This window comes from Barbus barbus (genome assembly GCF_936440315.1).
Source record: "Barbus barbus genome assembly, chromosome: 6".
Classification (NCBI taxonomy): domain Eukaryota; kingdom Metazoa; phylum Chordata; class Actinopteri; order Cypriniformes; family Cyprinidae; genus Barbus; species Barbus barbus.
This window is the reverse complement of record NC_136734.1, coordinates 32,324,269-32,337,582: the sequence shown is the minus strand read 5'-3', so window position 1 is coordinate 32,337,582 and position 13,314 is coordinate 32,324,269.

The following is a 13,314-nucleotide window of genomic DNA, read 5'->3' as shown; positions in this document are numbered from 1 at the left end:
TCCATTTAAAAGGACAGCTGTGTTAAGATGATAAAAAAAAGAAAAAAAAATATTTTTATTGGATTGGAGTCCTGGATAAAAGCAAAACTCCTCCGTTTACCTCTATTTAACACTAGAGTAGATAAAAGAGGTATATCTACTATATTGCACCTTGAGGTCTGCATTGGTAACCTGCCTGGATAAGAGGCAAATACCTGCAGTGTGATTACTGTGATATATTTTAAATGGATTGCTGGAGGATTCCGTTGAACCATCAAGAGAATATTTTCCTCCAAAACGTGAAAACCAAATAGGCTAGAGAGGGAACAAGTGTGCACATGGCCAGTGTATATCATTAACTATGGCATTTACCCACGTTAAATGTCAATAAGGCTAGCTGGTGGGATTTATGAGTTTGCAGATAACACAGCTGTATGGGCCCACTGACCGCAATATATAAACATAACCAGATCCGCTTTGTGAATTCATGCTGATTTGGCTTTTCTTTCCTTGCTTGTGTTTTTTTTTTTTGTTTTTTTTTTTTGTTTACCTTAGCCTCTCTGTCTCTTGTTTTCTTCAAATTTCCTTCTTCCTTCCTTCACATAGAACCATATAATCTCATACATACTCTCTTTCCTGTAAGCTATAGTAGCTTAAAGAGCTTATTTTAAACGTAAAGTCAACTGATGTGTATTGAAGCAAAGTATGAGCCTGCAAGCATTGACTTTGGTGTCAACACCGCTTCACACCACAGAAACCCAACTCCTGCAGTCCTGCAGATAAAGATACATATTCATTTTATTTGGACTGTGAATACCTCGAGGAGAGAAGGAGCCTGAAGTTCTTTCCTTTCTGAGTCAGCTGGTGGTGACCTCTGGTCAGACTTGTGATTGACATATTCATTATACTGCATATGTTGCCACAGCAAATCTCTAAGGATAAACACTACAAATCTAGTAATGCAGGAACTGATGATGAGACCACAAAAGAGTTACAGAGTGAATCAAGGCTAACAAGGTTTTCGCAGTGCTAAAATAGTCACTTTAGAGTGACAGAAACAAACTTAAAGGCAGCCACAGCAGGTAGGAGGAGAAGATGAAGGCCTTGAACTCCCAAGTTACAGCAGGTAGGATTTAGTTTTTACACCGATCTAGTGGAGTAATCTTCTGGTTAAAGGTGAAAACGGCATGGAAGACTTTTCAGAAATGTTTATGATTGGCATTGTCCTCTTCTGACACTGCCTTCAGTTAGTCTATGAAGAGAGTGAGATGGCCTTGAATTTGGTATTTGATGTATTTTGTTATTTGAAGCCTTAATCAAATGAAATATTTTGATATCCAGAGTTTAACCTGCTGTAAATATCTTAATATTCCCTGCTTAGCACAGTGCCAGTTATTTAAAAAACACTGACACACTGTTCTGTTTATGAAGAGTTGTGGACAGAAAGCTTGAATATATGATGGAAACGTGTATTAATTACATAATACATAATTACTATATTGTTGTTTCTTTATTCTGGCTTCAGTAATTTCCTAAACAGTAATTTCCTGCTTTACTAGTTTGTTCTCTTTTTTTCCTGAAGAGTTTCTGGGAAAGAAAAAAATAATAATTTTGATCTGCATGACTTTGTCACAGTCTTTACTGAGATAAAGAACACAACAGCCTATTCAGCCTATTCAACTCTGGAGGTTTCCCATCAGTGATTTTCATCTCAGGTGAGGGTTACATCTTGATTTCAGCAGGGTCTTCTGCTGTGTGCAGAGTTAATTAAGGGGGAGTCTGAGAGAAAGAAATGTCATTGTGCACCTTGTGTCCCCACCAATCAGCAGTTTATATCAGACAATTTGATCGTCTCCTGATATTATTGAACCATGCTGAGCTAAAGATGAGCTCTGTTTTAAGCATTGAAACAAATGAAAGATGTTACATCTTCCAGTTTCTAATTTACATTTGAAAAATATTGCTCTAAAAATGTACAGAACTTCAGTAAAGTTTAATACTGAAAATAGTTTTAATTTAATGTGTTCTATATGAAGACAAAGATGTTGATGATAAAACTGTTTTACTATCTTGTATTTACCAACCAACCCCAATATTTCTACTGTTTTCTACTGTATTTCTACTGTTTTACCATAACTTTTATATTCAAAACTCAATATTTATACTGTTTACCATACATAACTATCACTCAAAAAGCCATTATTTATTTATTATGTCTTTCTCAGGAGAGTTGCTTTTAATAAATGGCCTAAAAGTTGAATTTTAAGATTTTTAATAAACCTTGCTAGAGTAAAACAACCTGATAATAGTTTTATTAAAATGTCTATTATTATTTTGTATCATTAATACTGTGACAATAGCTTTAGTAGCTTTACTTTTTATATGAAAGATACTTGTTGATAGATTTTATTTTTAAGTTTTTTGAATGACTGTGATTTACTGTGAGAAATTATTTCAGTCAATGTATTTCAGTCAGGCTTTTGTAAGTTTTTGGTGGGCAGTAATTCAGGTTCATTCAGCTCTCATCTTGCTCTCATTTCTACTTCATTCTATTCAAAGGAAATTGCATTCAATTTTGGGTAATAGAAATCCAGGTTGAGGGAGGATCTCTCTGTGCAATGTCTTGACCTATAAGGGGTTGGTTGATGGGATGGGTTGTGCTTTTTGGGACGGAATGACACATGCAGACACATAAGCACACGTGCACTCTCTATTTCTTAGCCTTTTCCATTTGTTTTCATGTATCTATTCAATGCATATTAAGGCTCAGACGGTCTACAAGATATATCCTTTCTGTCCAGACACACTGCTCTTAATCATGTATTCTCACTTTCCCCTTTACTTATGAATTCATAATGTGGGTCCGGTTATTAATGTGAAAATATTGCAACCAAATTGGAGACATTTAGGCCTCCTCCACATGAATGCAATCATCTGCTGCCATCTGCCCACTCTTTTTAATTTTGTCCCCAAATTCTCTGCCATTCTCCTCTTTGTCTCTATTTATTTCCTTCACCTTACAACAGTCCTTCCAGACTTTAATATACAGTAGTTGTCAAAAATAATAATCAACGAATAATAATTAGATTCACTACATTATTGTCACGGGCTGATGAGGCACAACTGCAGGCAGACGACGGTGATACAAACAAAAGGTATTTTAATTAGAATATCAAAAAGGTAGACAAGAAATCAAGCTTACATAGACGAGAACGGACGAATACACAGGGAGAACTGAAGATTTATAAAGGATGGACCAAACATTGGAGACTAATGAGATAATTGCAAACACAGGTGAACTGAATGACTAATTAAACTGAATGGGGAAAACTAGGTCACAGGGGAAAACAGAAAACCAGACATGTAACAGTTCGCCCCCTCCCGGCAAGGCGTGACCCCACACCGTAATATAATAACTGAGGAGGGAGGGTGGGGGCTCTGGAGGAGGATGTGGAGCAGGAGGGTAGCAGAAAAAAAAAAAAAAAAAAAAAAAAGACAAGAGAGAGTCCAAAAAAGAAGTCCATGGGGGAGTGGAGGGTGGGAGGAGCCAAGGGGAAGCCAGGAGCAGTTCGATGAAAATCCAGAGACCAGCCAGGAAGAGGCCCCAGGGCGGAGTCGAGGGAGGGAGGAGCCAGGGTGGAGAAGGCCTTGACGACACCCTGGGGACGACTGACGGAGATGGAGCCGATGGAAGGGGAGCCCAGGATGGAACAGAGCAGATGGAGAGCCAGGGTGACATTAAGGATCCGGAGGGCCAAGGCGGAGTCCGAGGCTCAGGCGACTGAGGTGGAGGCGGGGAACCGGAATGCCGCGGCGGAGCTGGAGTGACGGAGGATGAAGGTGACGCTGACGGGAAGGAGGAGCCTGACAGCGCCGAAGGGGAGGAGTGACTAGGTGTAGCCGCAGGAATGGAGCCCCAATGCGGCGGATGGTCGACGACTGACCAAGGCAGAGCCGGAGGGACGAGGGAGCCCGGTGGAGCAGGTGGGAGGACGGGCCCCGGTGGAGGTGATGGAGCTATGAGCCAAGGTAGAGCCGATGGTTCGGAGGGCCGAGATGGAGTCTAGGGTTCGGAGGCTGGAGGTGGAGACAGGGAGTCCTCACACCTTGGCAGAGCTGGCAGGTGAAAGTCCCGAGGCGATGGCTCAGGGCGCCCAGCTGGCGCAGACTGAGGGTGAGCTGAGGGGCTGACAGGCACCAGCGGGACTAGGGTAGAGGAACTGACTGGCTTGAGAGGAGGCGGGAGAGGGAGGCTGGGAGGGAACACAAGAGGATTCGAGCTGGACGGAACCAGCGGAGACACCGGAGATTCCAGGCTGGACGGAACCAGCGGAGGCACAGGAGATTCAGGGCTGGACGGAACCAGCGGAGGCACAGGAGATTCAGGGCTGGACGGAACCAGCGGAGGCACAGGAGATTCAGGGCTGGACGGAACCAGCGGAGACACAGGAGATACAGGGCTGGGTAATGCCTCCCCAAACCAGTCAATAAGATCCCACATGAAGATGTCCTTAAGTTCTTCGGAATAATTGCCAGTGGCCAGTTGCAGCTCACCCTCAGCTTGGGCGGGGCTTCCCTCCAAGCCCTCGATCTCCACTAGGATTCCCTCGGGGACGGACGATGTTGCCGGCTCACGCACTTGGTCAGACCACTCCTGGGGCTCAGGCTCCGGGGTGACGATAGGCTCGATCACGGGTCTCGGATCTGGCTCACGTGTCACGGCAGGCACAGGCTCTCCATCTGGAGTGGGCTCCGGCGAAATCTCCGTGCAGTAGGAGAAAGGCTGGCTGGTCACTGGTTTGGGAGTGAGGCTGGAGAAGTCCTCATCAGCGGGGCAGACGGAGAAGAATAGTCCATTGTTCTCCAGCACCCACTCCACACATGCGGCAAAGTTGTTCCGAGGACCGCTCCCGGGGAGGCGTGCCTTAGACCGCTTGCTAAGGCTGGCGATGTAAAACACACAAAGCGAGCGGTCAGGATAGTGCGTTAGGCACGCCAATTCCACAAAATCCCTGGTGTAATCTTCTAGGGAGCGGTCCCTCTGCTCCAGGCATAGCAGGGCAATGTTGGGATTATCCATGGGAAAGGGGGAGGAAAAGATAGGGGAACAAAAAATGCCGCAAAAAAAACTGTACAGGTCCGTTCTTCTGTCACGGGCTGATGAGGCACAACTGCAGGCAGACGACGGTGATACAAACAAAAGGTATTTTAATTAGAATATCAAAAGGTAGACAAGAAATCAAGCTTACATAGACGAGAACGGACGAATACACAGGGAGAACTGAAGACTTATAAAGGATGGACCAAACATAGGAGACTAATGAGATAATTGCAAACACAGGTGAACTGAATGACTAATTAAACTGAATGGGGAAAACTAGGTCACAGGGGAAAACAGAAAACCAGACATGTAACAATTATATGTTTACTGCATTATGCAGTTTACATTATTAACCTCTAAATCCGATCCTTGCAGTGCGGTTTGATATATGTTCTGTGGGTTTATTTTGTGTTACATGTTGTGTTGCATTTAGTGAGTTTTCTGTGAAAAAAAAAAAAAGCAGCAGAAGAAAAAAGTCCATTATCAAACAATTACATTATTAAATGTAATTTTCTTCCAATGTTTACCTCTTGGAATATCTTCCTTTTATTTTATGTGACTATTAAGCTTTTCTTTTCCATAAAATCTTGAAGATTTTATAAATAATGCAACTTTTACGCCTACACACCAGTCTTTTATTAATTTTCCTGGTACAGTTAATAAATACCTCAGAATAAATGAAAACAATGTAAAATAATCTCTCTAAAAATAATCTCTCATAAAAATTTTATTTATGTACATACATATTCATATTCAAGATGTAATATATGTAGATATTGGCTTATATACGTGTGTGTGTGTGTGTGTGTATTTATATATATATATATATATATATATATATATATATATATATATATATATATCACATTTGGTCCCAATAATGGACCACACACACACACACGTTTGTTTTTGTGAAAAGTGGGGACATCCTATAGGCGTAATGGTTTTTATACTGTACAAACTGTATGTGCTATTGCCCTACACCTAAACTTAGCCCTCACAGGAGACTGTGCATTTCTACTTTCCCCCCAAAAAACTCATTCTGTGTGATTTATAAGCGATTTGAAAAGTGGGGACATGGGGCAATGTCCTCATAAATCACCTTCTCCTTGTGATATCTTTGTCGTACCCATGTCACTATACAAATTTGTGTCCTCATATGTCACAAACACACACACACACACACACACACACACACACATACACACACACACAGTTTCCTGAGTTTCTTATGTCACTGAGGACTTCATTACTACAATTATCTCATGTCCTTTAGATTTTAGGGTTATGATGTCCTCGTAGTGAGAGCAATTATGTAATTCTAGCTACTAATTGCATGTAAGGGTTAGAGACTAGAGGAAAGCATTACTATACTGGCATGATGCGCTAAAATCAGAGGTGTAGGGGTCACCCCGTCCTGCTCCTGCCTTGACTGATAGCTCAGAAAGCGCTTTGTGAGAGCCAAGAGCAGATTAATACTGATGGATGTCAGGGACACTGTGAGGAGGCACGCTAAGCTTTCTGGGAATCACAGACACACTGCCACCTTAAATCTGCCAAACACTGGCAAAATCCAAACACGAGCTCCCAAAAAAAATTACATAGGCAACGGGACCAGCCTCAGCATCCTAATTTTCCATTCTGAAATTCTTATTTGAAGTCTCTTTGATTAACTTGAGTAAGAGTTTTTTTGTTGCACTTCAACACGCATGTTTCTTGTTTTAGCTCAGGTTTGGATGCGATCGATTCACTCCTTCATGTGAAGTAGCCTTTGAAAGTATTTATTGCCTCCCATCATCCACCAAAACCGGCTTGCCAAAGTAAAATCTAAACAAATCAGTCCTGCTTAGTCTATTGATTAATGTGGTAACATGTCAAGGTGGATCTGTGGTTCCTCATGACTTTTAGTGCTATCTTTTAAATGCAGGCAAATATGGAAAGCCAAATAAACATAATTCAGTTTTAGATCTTTTACAAACATAAATGTAAATGTGAACATTACAATGAGGACTGCAGACGTCAATCAAGCCCTACGAGACAAGAACTTTTAAGATAAACATAAATATTTATGACTTGTTTTTAGAGATAATGTTTGGTTGCTATGATTCCTTGTTTAATTTTATGTTTCTATTTCTCTCTTTGTTTTCCAGCCTCATGGAAATCATCACAGTTAAAAAATAAAGTTGATCAAACTGCTTCTTTAAACACAGTGTTTTTAGTATGATATATTAGTGCTTTATCTTGAATATTTTATCTATTTAAAAAAAGACAGCTGGTAAATGTCTCAACAAATTAGTAAATACCTGTGTTAAATAGCAGCCATATATTAACCAGTGTTGTTTTACTGGCTGTTTTTGGAAAGCTTTTTTAATGCCATTCTGGGATTTAATAACTTTTGTCTCATTTTTATGACAAGTTGAGTCTGTGCCGTCTCTTAATCTTTCATGCAGATATAAGAGCACATTATCTTTGTGCGTGCACAGATGCGCAGAACTTCATCTTCAAGACATTTGATATGTTCTGTTATCTTTAATCCCCTCAGAAAGCAATAAATCTTTCAGCACAATCATAAAGTGTCTCGTTTAGTTTTTTAATTTCTGCACAATTTGACTATTTTACATGCACATTAAAATTCTCAGACGGCATTCACAACAGGTTGATCATGCACACATTTCAGTTTTGGTTAAATCTACATTTTATCATGAACTTATTATAAACAAAATTCATTTTAGAATACTGAAGAGCATGATTTTAGCATAAAAACGGTTGTGCACTGATTTTATGCAATACATGTATGTTTAAGCTATACACCTAGTGAATGAGACCCATGTTTTAAGTAAACAAGTGGATTGGCATTACATGTTAATTATACACAAAGAGACGTGTTTAAATTGGTATCTGATTAAGCAGTTACAATCAGCTGGAGGGAAATGGAAAATAAGAAAATAAAAGAGAAACAGAGAGAGGGAGCGAGAGAGAGAGAGAGAGAGAGAGAGAGAGAGAGAGAGAGAGAGAGAGAGAGAGAGAGAGAGAGAGAGAGAGAGAGAGAGAGAGAGAGATGAATGGGGACTTTTGTGGAGTTACAGTAACATTTTTGTCTGTGTAGCACTTAGAGGGAACACCTGCTGCAATCATACATCTAGGCATCCAACCATGATGCTGTTTTTTTGTTCACTCACTCCAATTGTTCCTTCTCTTCTTTTGCCGGTTCCCCCTTAACATGTACTGATTTATTTCCTCCTTGTAATTCTTTTCTTTCTTTTTCTGTAGGAGTGAATGTCAGAGAGATTGTGTGTAAATCTGAGAGTGTGTGCATACTCCACTCCATGACACACTCAGTAGTCCGAGTAATAGCATGGTGACCATAACATCTGGACATGACGACATTGACTGAAAAGCCCCCAGAGACAGCTGATAAGCAGATAATTCTATTTGCAAAACAGAGAAGGCTGGTTAATGCAAACTCAATGTAAATGGTGTTAAGGAATGATGGAGACTTGAATCCTGATGACAAAGAAGTAAAAGGAGAGACTGAGTACATTTACATCCACACCAATACACTGATAACTAAATCTAAGTCTATTGCAATAACCTGTTTACTGGTAAACAACATTTACAATACTTCATTAAAAATCTGGTTATTAACTGTGATTATGTCAAAGAAAATGAATAAGAATTCCACACAGAGAATTGTTTATTATGTGAGTTGTGATGTTAAATAAGGCATTAAAAACCCAGAGTATTCCAAGATGTCAGTGAGAAAATTGTACAGACTCATATTCTCCTCTCATTCTTTTTCTAATGTGTCACATTATGGTTGCATGAGATGAAAACACATTTTTTATAATTTCTTGGGTCAAGAAGAGTCAAGAGTGTACAATATATTTCCTCCTTCCCTGCAGTGAAACACTCGCTCTGGTTGGATGCACTTAAAGAAACAGTTTACCCCAAAAAATGCTGATTTGCTGAAAATGTACTCATTCTCAGGCCATCTAAGATGCAGATGAATTTGTTTCTTCATCGGAACAGATTTGAAGAATTTTAGCATTACATCACCGGATCCTCTGCCGTGAATGGGTGCTATTAGAATGAGACATAAAACAGCTGATAAAAGCATCACAGTAATTTACATGGGTCATAAGGCAATAGGCTGCATGTTTGTAATAAAGAAATCCATCATAAAGATGTTTTTAACTTAAAAAGTGTCCTCTATCCAAAATATGTCTTTCTCAGTGCAGTTGTCTAGTCTGAATGTACAGATCAAGCACTGTTTATGCGGAAACTGTCTCAAACAAACAAGTTCTAAACAAATACGAATATGGCCAAATATGGACTTTTTCACTGGAGGAACAGCTTTTAACTTCACAAGATGTTCATTGATGGACTGGAGTTACTTGTGGATTATTGTGATGTTTTTATCAGCTGTTTGATTTTGATGGCACCCATTCACTGCAGAGGATTGACTAAGTAATGTATTATTAATCGAACAATAGGCCTTTCCTGTTTTTTCATTTTAAAATACTTATATAATTTCATGGCTTTTTCCAAGTGTTTTCAGTTTTCAGAAGATTCGATTAACTAACAGCTTTGCTTTCTCATTACTAATGCATATCCCCCTTTTCTTCCTTGGCCCCAAGATCCTCATTAGCTATGGAAGGTCTGCCATATCCAGCCTACCTGACCCCGGACCACCTGCTCCATAGCTTGCTCTCACTGCTCATGTGTGTGTTTCCCACCAAGCCTGTCGTCATCATAGTATGCAGACTCCCCATGATAGGCTTTGGCTGACCTCAATTGTCACCACATCACACTGTGCTGAAGAAGCTACTTTGAAACTATAACCTTCCAAGATACAAGCTGCTCATAATAGTTCATCTAACAACAGTGAAGGGGGTTTAAATGAATTTTCAATGGCAGACTTAAACTTGACAAGATAATTACTTGCTTGAAGAGATAATTGAACATAATTACTCAAAATACACCTACAAAAAGGACACACTTTCAGTCTTGAATAGCAGCATTTTCACTTTAAATAAAATCTAAAGTACTAAAATAGGTTATGAAAACCTATTAGTTTTTTGAACTGGTTTAATAAACCAAACAAATGAACAGTTTAGAAGAGTGAGTTGGATTATTGTTGGCAGTAAAGCCACTACAACAGTGAAGTGTGTTGGTGTATGCCTTCTTACTGAAAACAGATTAATCCTTCGTAGTCTACTATCATTTAAACTCCTTATAAGGTTGCTTCCTTACTTTGAACAGTTTTTAGCCACTGTCACTGTTGACTAGAGGTCAAGAATTAATTTTCTGTTTATAAAAATGCTTTGAGATAAATACTACTGCAAAATAATGTGATGCAGTGTATTGAACTTATTTAAATAAATGCACAGGGAGAGAGAAACCGTGAGCACATGTTCAAGTGCAAAAATATGTGTGAATGTGAAAAAAAATCTGAAGAACACCAGCGGTTCCTCACACATTTGTGTGTGTGTGTGTGTGTGTGTGTGTGTGTTTGTTAGTGTGTCACTGACAAATCATTCCTTTGGACTAAAGTTATAAACAAGCTCTCACTTAGTTGCAGTGAGTGGAAGGTGTTGATTTTATTCCATTAAACTCCACTAGCTGTCTTTGACTTTGTCAAAAATCAAAGTCAAAGACAGCTAGTGGTTAAAGATGTATGAATATACTTTAATGAACATGCTCCATTAAGCAAACAAAAAAGAGAAGCTTTGAACTTGGCAAACATTTAAAACACTTTGCTCATGAATGTGTAGAGAAGAAAGTGCAAGATGGAGTGAGGAATATCACTAATAATCACCTTTACCAATAATATAAATATTTAAGTGTCATTCATTATAATGTGTCTGTGACTTATAAAACCTTAATTATTGCAAATTCTATAAAAAATGTTTCAATGATCACACAACTAAGAAAATTAACGAAAAATTAAATTCTGTAATGCAAATAGCAGCTTTTTAGGCTACTGTGCATTGCACTCTCACTTTATTGAAATAAAACCCCTTTTTGGAATCAATTGGATTAGTGTTCTGCTAAAAGATCCAAGTGTGACTCAGACTTGCCCCCTGGAAACCATTTTGCTCGTAAATCTCCAGGTATTTACATTATGCCATGTTTCCTAACGATATTTCCAGAACCATAAAGTCCATAAAGAAATCAGATTCTGTCAGTTAACTTAGTGTTTTAATTTGGTGCTTAGGGCCTTTAGCCAGCCTTCCAAGCTTGTTTGGAATGGTGTTTGCATCTAATTGTAATTTCACAGATTTTATTATCTCAGGATCCAACCACATTTAAATGATCTTATTGTGATCTTATAAGTAGGTTTTGCCTCTCAAATTATTTTTCTCAATGTACATTACAGTTCAAAAGGTTGGCAGTAAGTAAAAAGTTTTGAAGTTTTAAACTTTTGAAGGTTAGTGGGAATAAAATACATAAGCAGAAATCAATCCGAGATTTTAAAGTTTTAGGGTCTCCCATAATGTAAAATAAAACAATGAACAGCAGATGAATGCATTATAATATATTCACATTGAAAAGTTTTTTTTCAGTGTAATGTCAAGTCATAAACAACAAAGACATTTTCGTTTGCCCTTTTGTAAAGGACAAAATACAAAAAATAAAAGTTTTATCAGCATTGTTACCTTTTATGTATTTATATGACAGGTCATTTCTCACAGAGAGCTGAGCAAGATAGGCGTAAACCTGCAAAATGTTCACAATAATGAACACAGTGAGCACACTCCTGCCTAGAGCAAAAAGGCCTTAATGTTTCCAGGCATATTTGTGTATGCATGCATGTGCATGCATATATCTTTGTGAATGTCAAAGTTGTTTTCTGTCCAGCTGGCTGGGATCTAGCAATAGTCTTTTAATTCCATTAGTGAAGGAAGGGTGAAATGCACACAGAGAAACAGGCCCTCCATCAATGTGTCATATCTGTCATATTAACAACCATTGGCTCCCTACATATTCAATAGGACTCCAGCTGTCTTCAAGACCATTGATTTAGACACAGGAAACCACTTACTCAAGATAACAGTTTGTCCTCGCCTTTAAATTTGCTGTTAGATCACATCTTATATTACAACACTTACCGTATTACATTCTCGATATATACTCTAATAGTGGCGGAGATGCAAATGTACTACACTAGTAATTCATCAGGTGCGTACTAAAATGGCAGCGCTAATGATGGGGTTTATGCAGTATTTGCAGCTTTTATTTTCCATTATAACAGCACATTTCAATGCATAAAAGGTACTTGACTCAGTCAATATGGTGTTTATATCTACAGCTGTGGAACAGGACATAATGCACCTGCACCCATCAGTGTGGTAGTTAACACCATTACAGGCTCTCACCGTGTTTCAAGTAATGTATTGAAACAGAGGCTGGTGTGTAATGCATAAGTTTTGGAGCTTCTAGAAAACACAGTGTGTTTTTTTTTCCTGGCAAACCTCTTGCAGGGAATCCACCCTACTGTATACGGCCTCGCTGGGAGATTTTGGCATGGAGGTTTCAGCGGGTTGAGGAATTATAGTTGGTAGGAGAAGCAGGATGAGGCTAATGCAGGCGTTTCTCATCCTGTGCCCCTCTACTAAGGGTCATGTTCTCGGTGGGGGTGATCCCACCCTCCTCCGGGCTGGAATGTCAACATCCCCTCCTGCAGAGCAAGTGAGAGATAGATAGAAGGGGACGGAAAGAGGATGAATGAGAGGAGAGAATGTCAGTCTCTTACTGCTTTCCATTAGACTGAATAGAGAGGTAGGAGGGACCTTTAGTCTTTGTCATGAGCAGGTGAAATCTGTTATCACTGGCTGAGGCTGCCACATTCACTCGAATCTTAAGTGAGATTGAACACAGATAGTGGTTCTGTTAGCAAAACAATTTGGTTAAAAGAGTCTATATACACTACCCTTTAAAAGTCTGGAGTTGGTAGGATATATATATATATATATATATATATATATTTGGTTTTTTTGGTAACACTTTACTTAAAGCCTTCATGCATAATGCATTGTAAAGGGTTATTAAAGGGTACAATCCATTATGATTAATATAGTATAAGTCATAATGTGTATTGTAATACATTATGTCATAAATAATTATAACAATTAATTCATTAGTGTTATAATGTATTAACTGTGGTTACAGTCATTCATGAGATTGTCCAATGCATTATAAGGTGCATTACAACAAGGCATAATTAATGCATT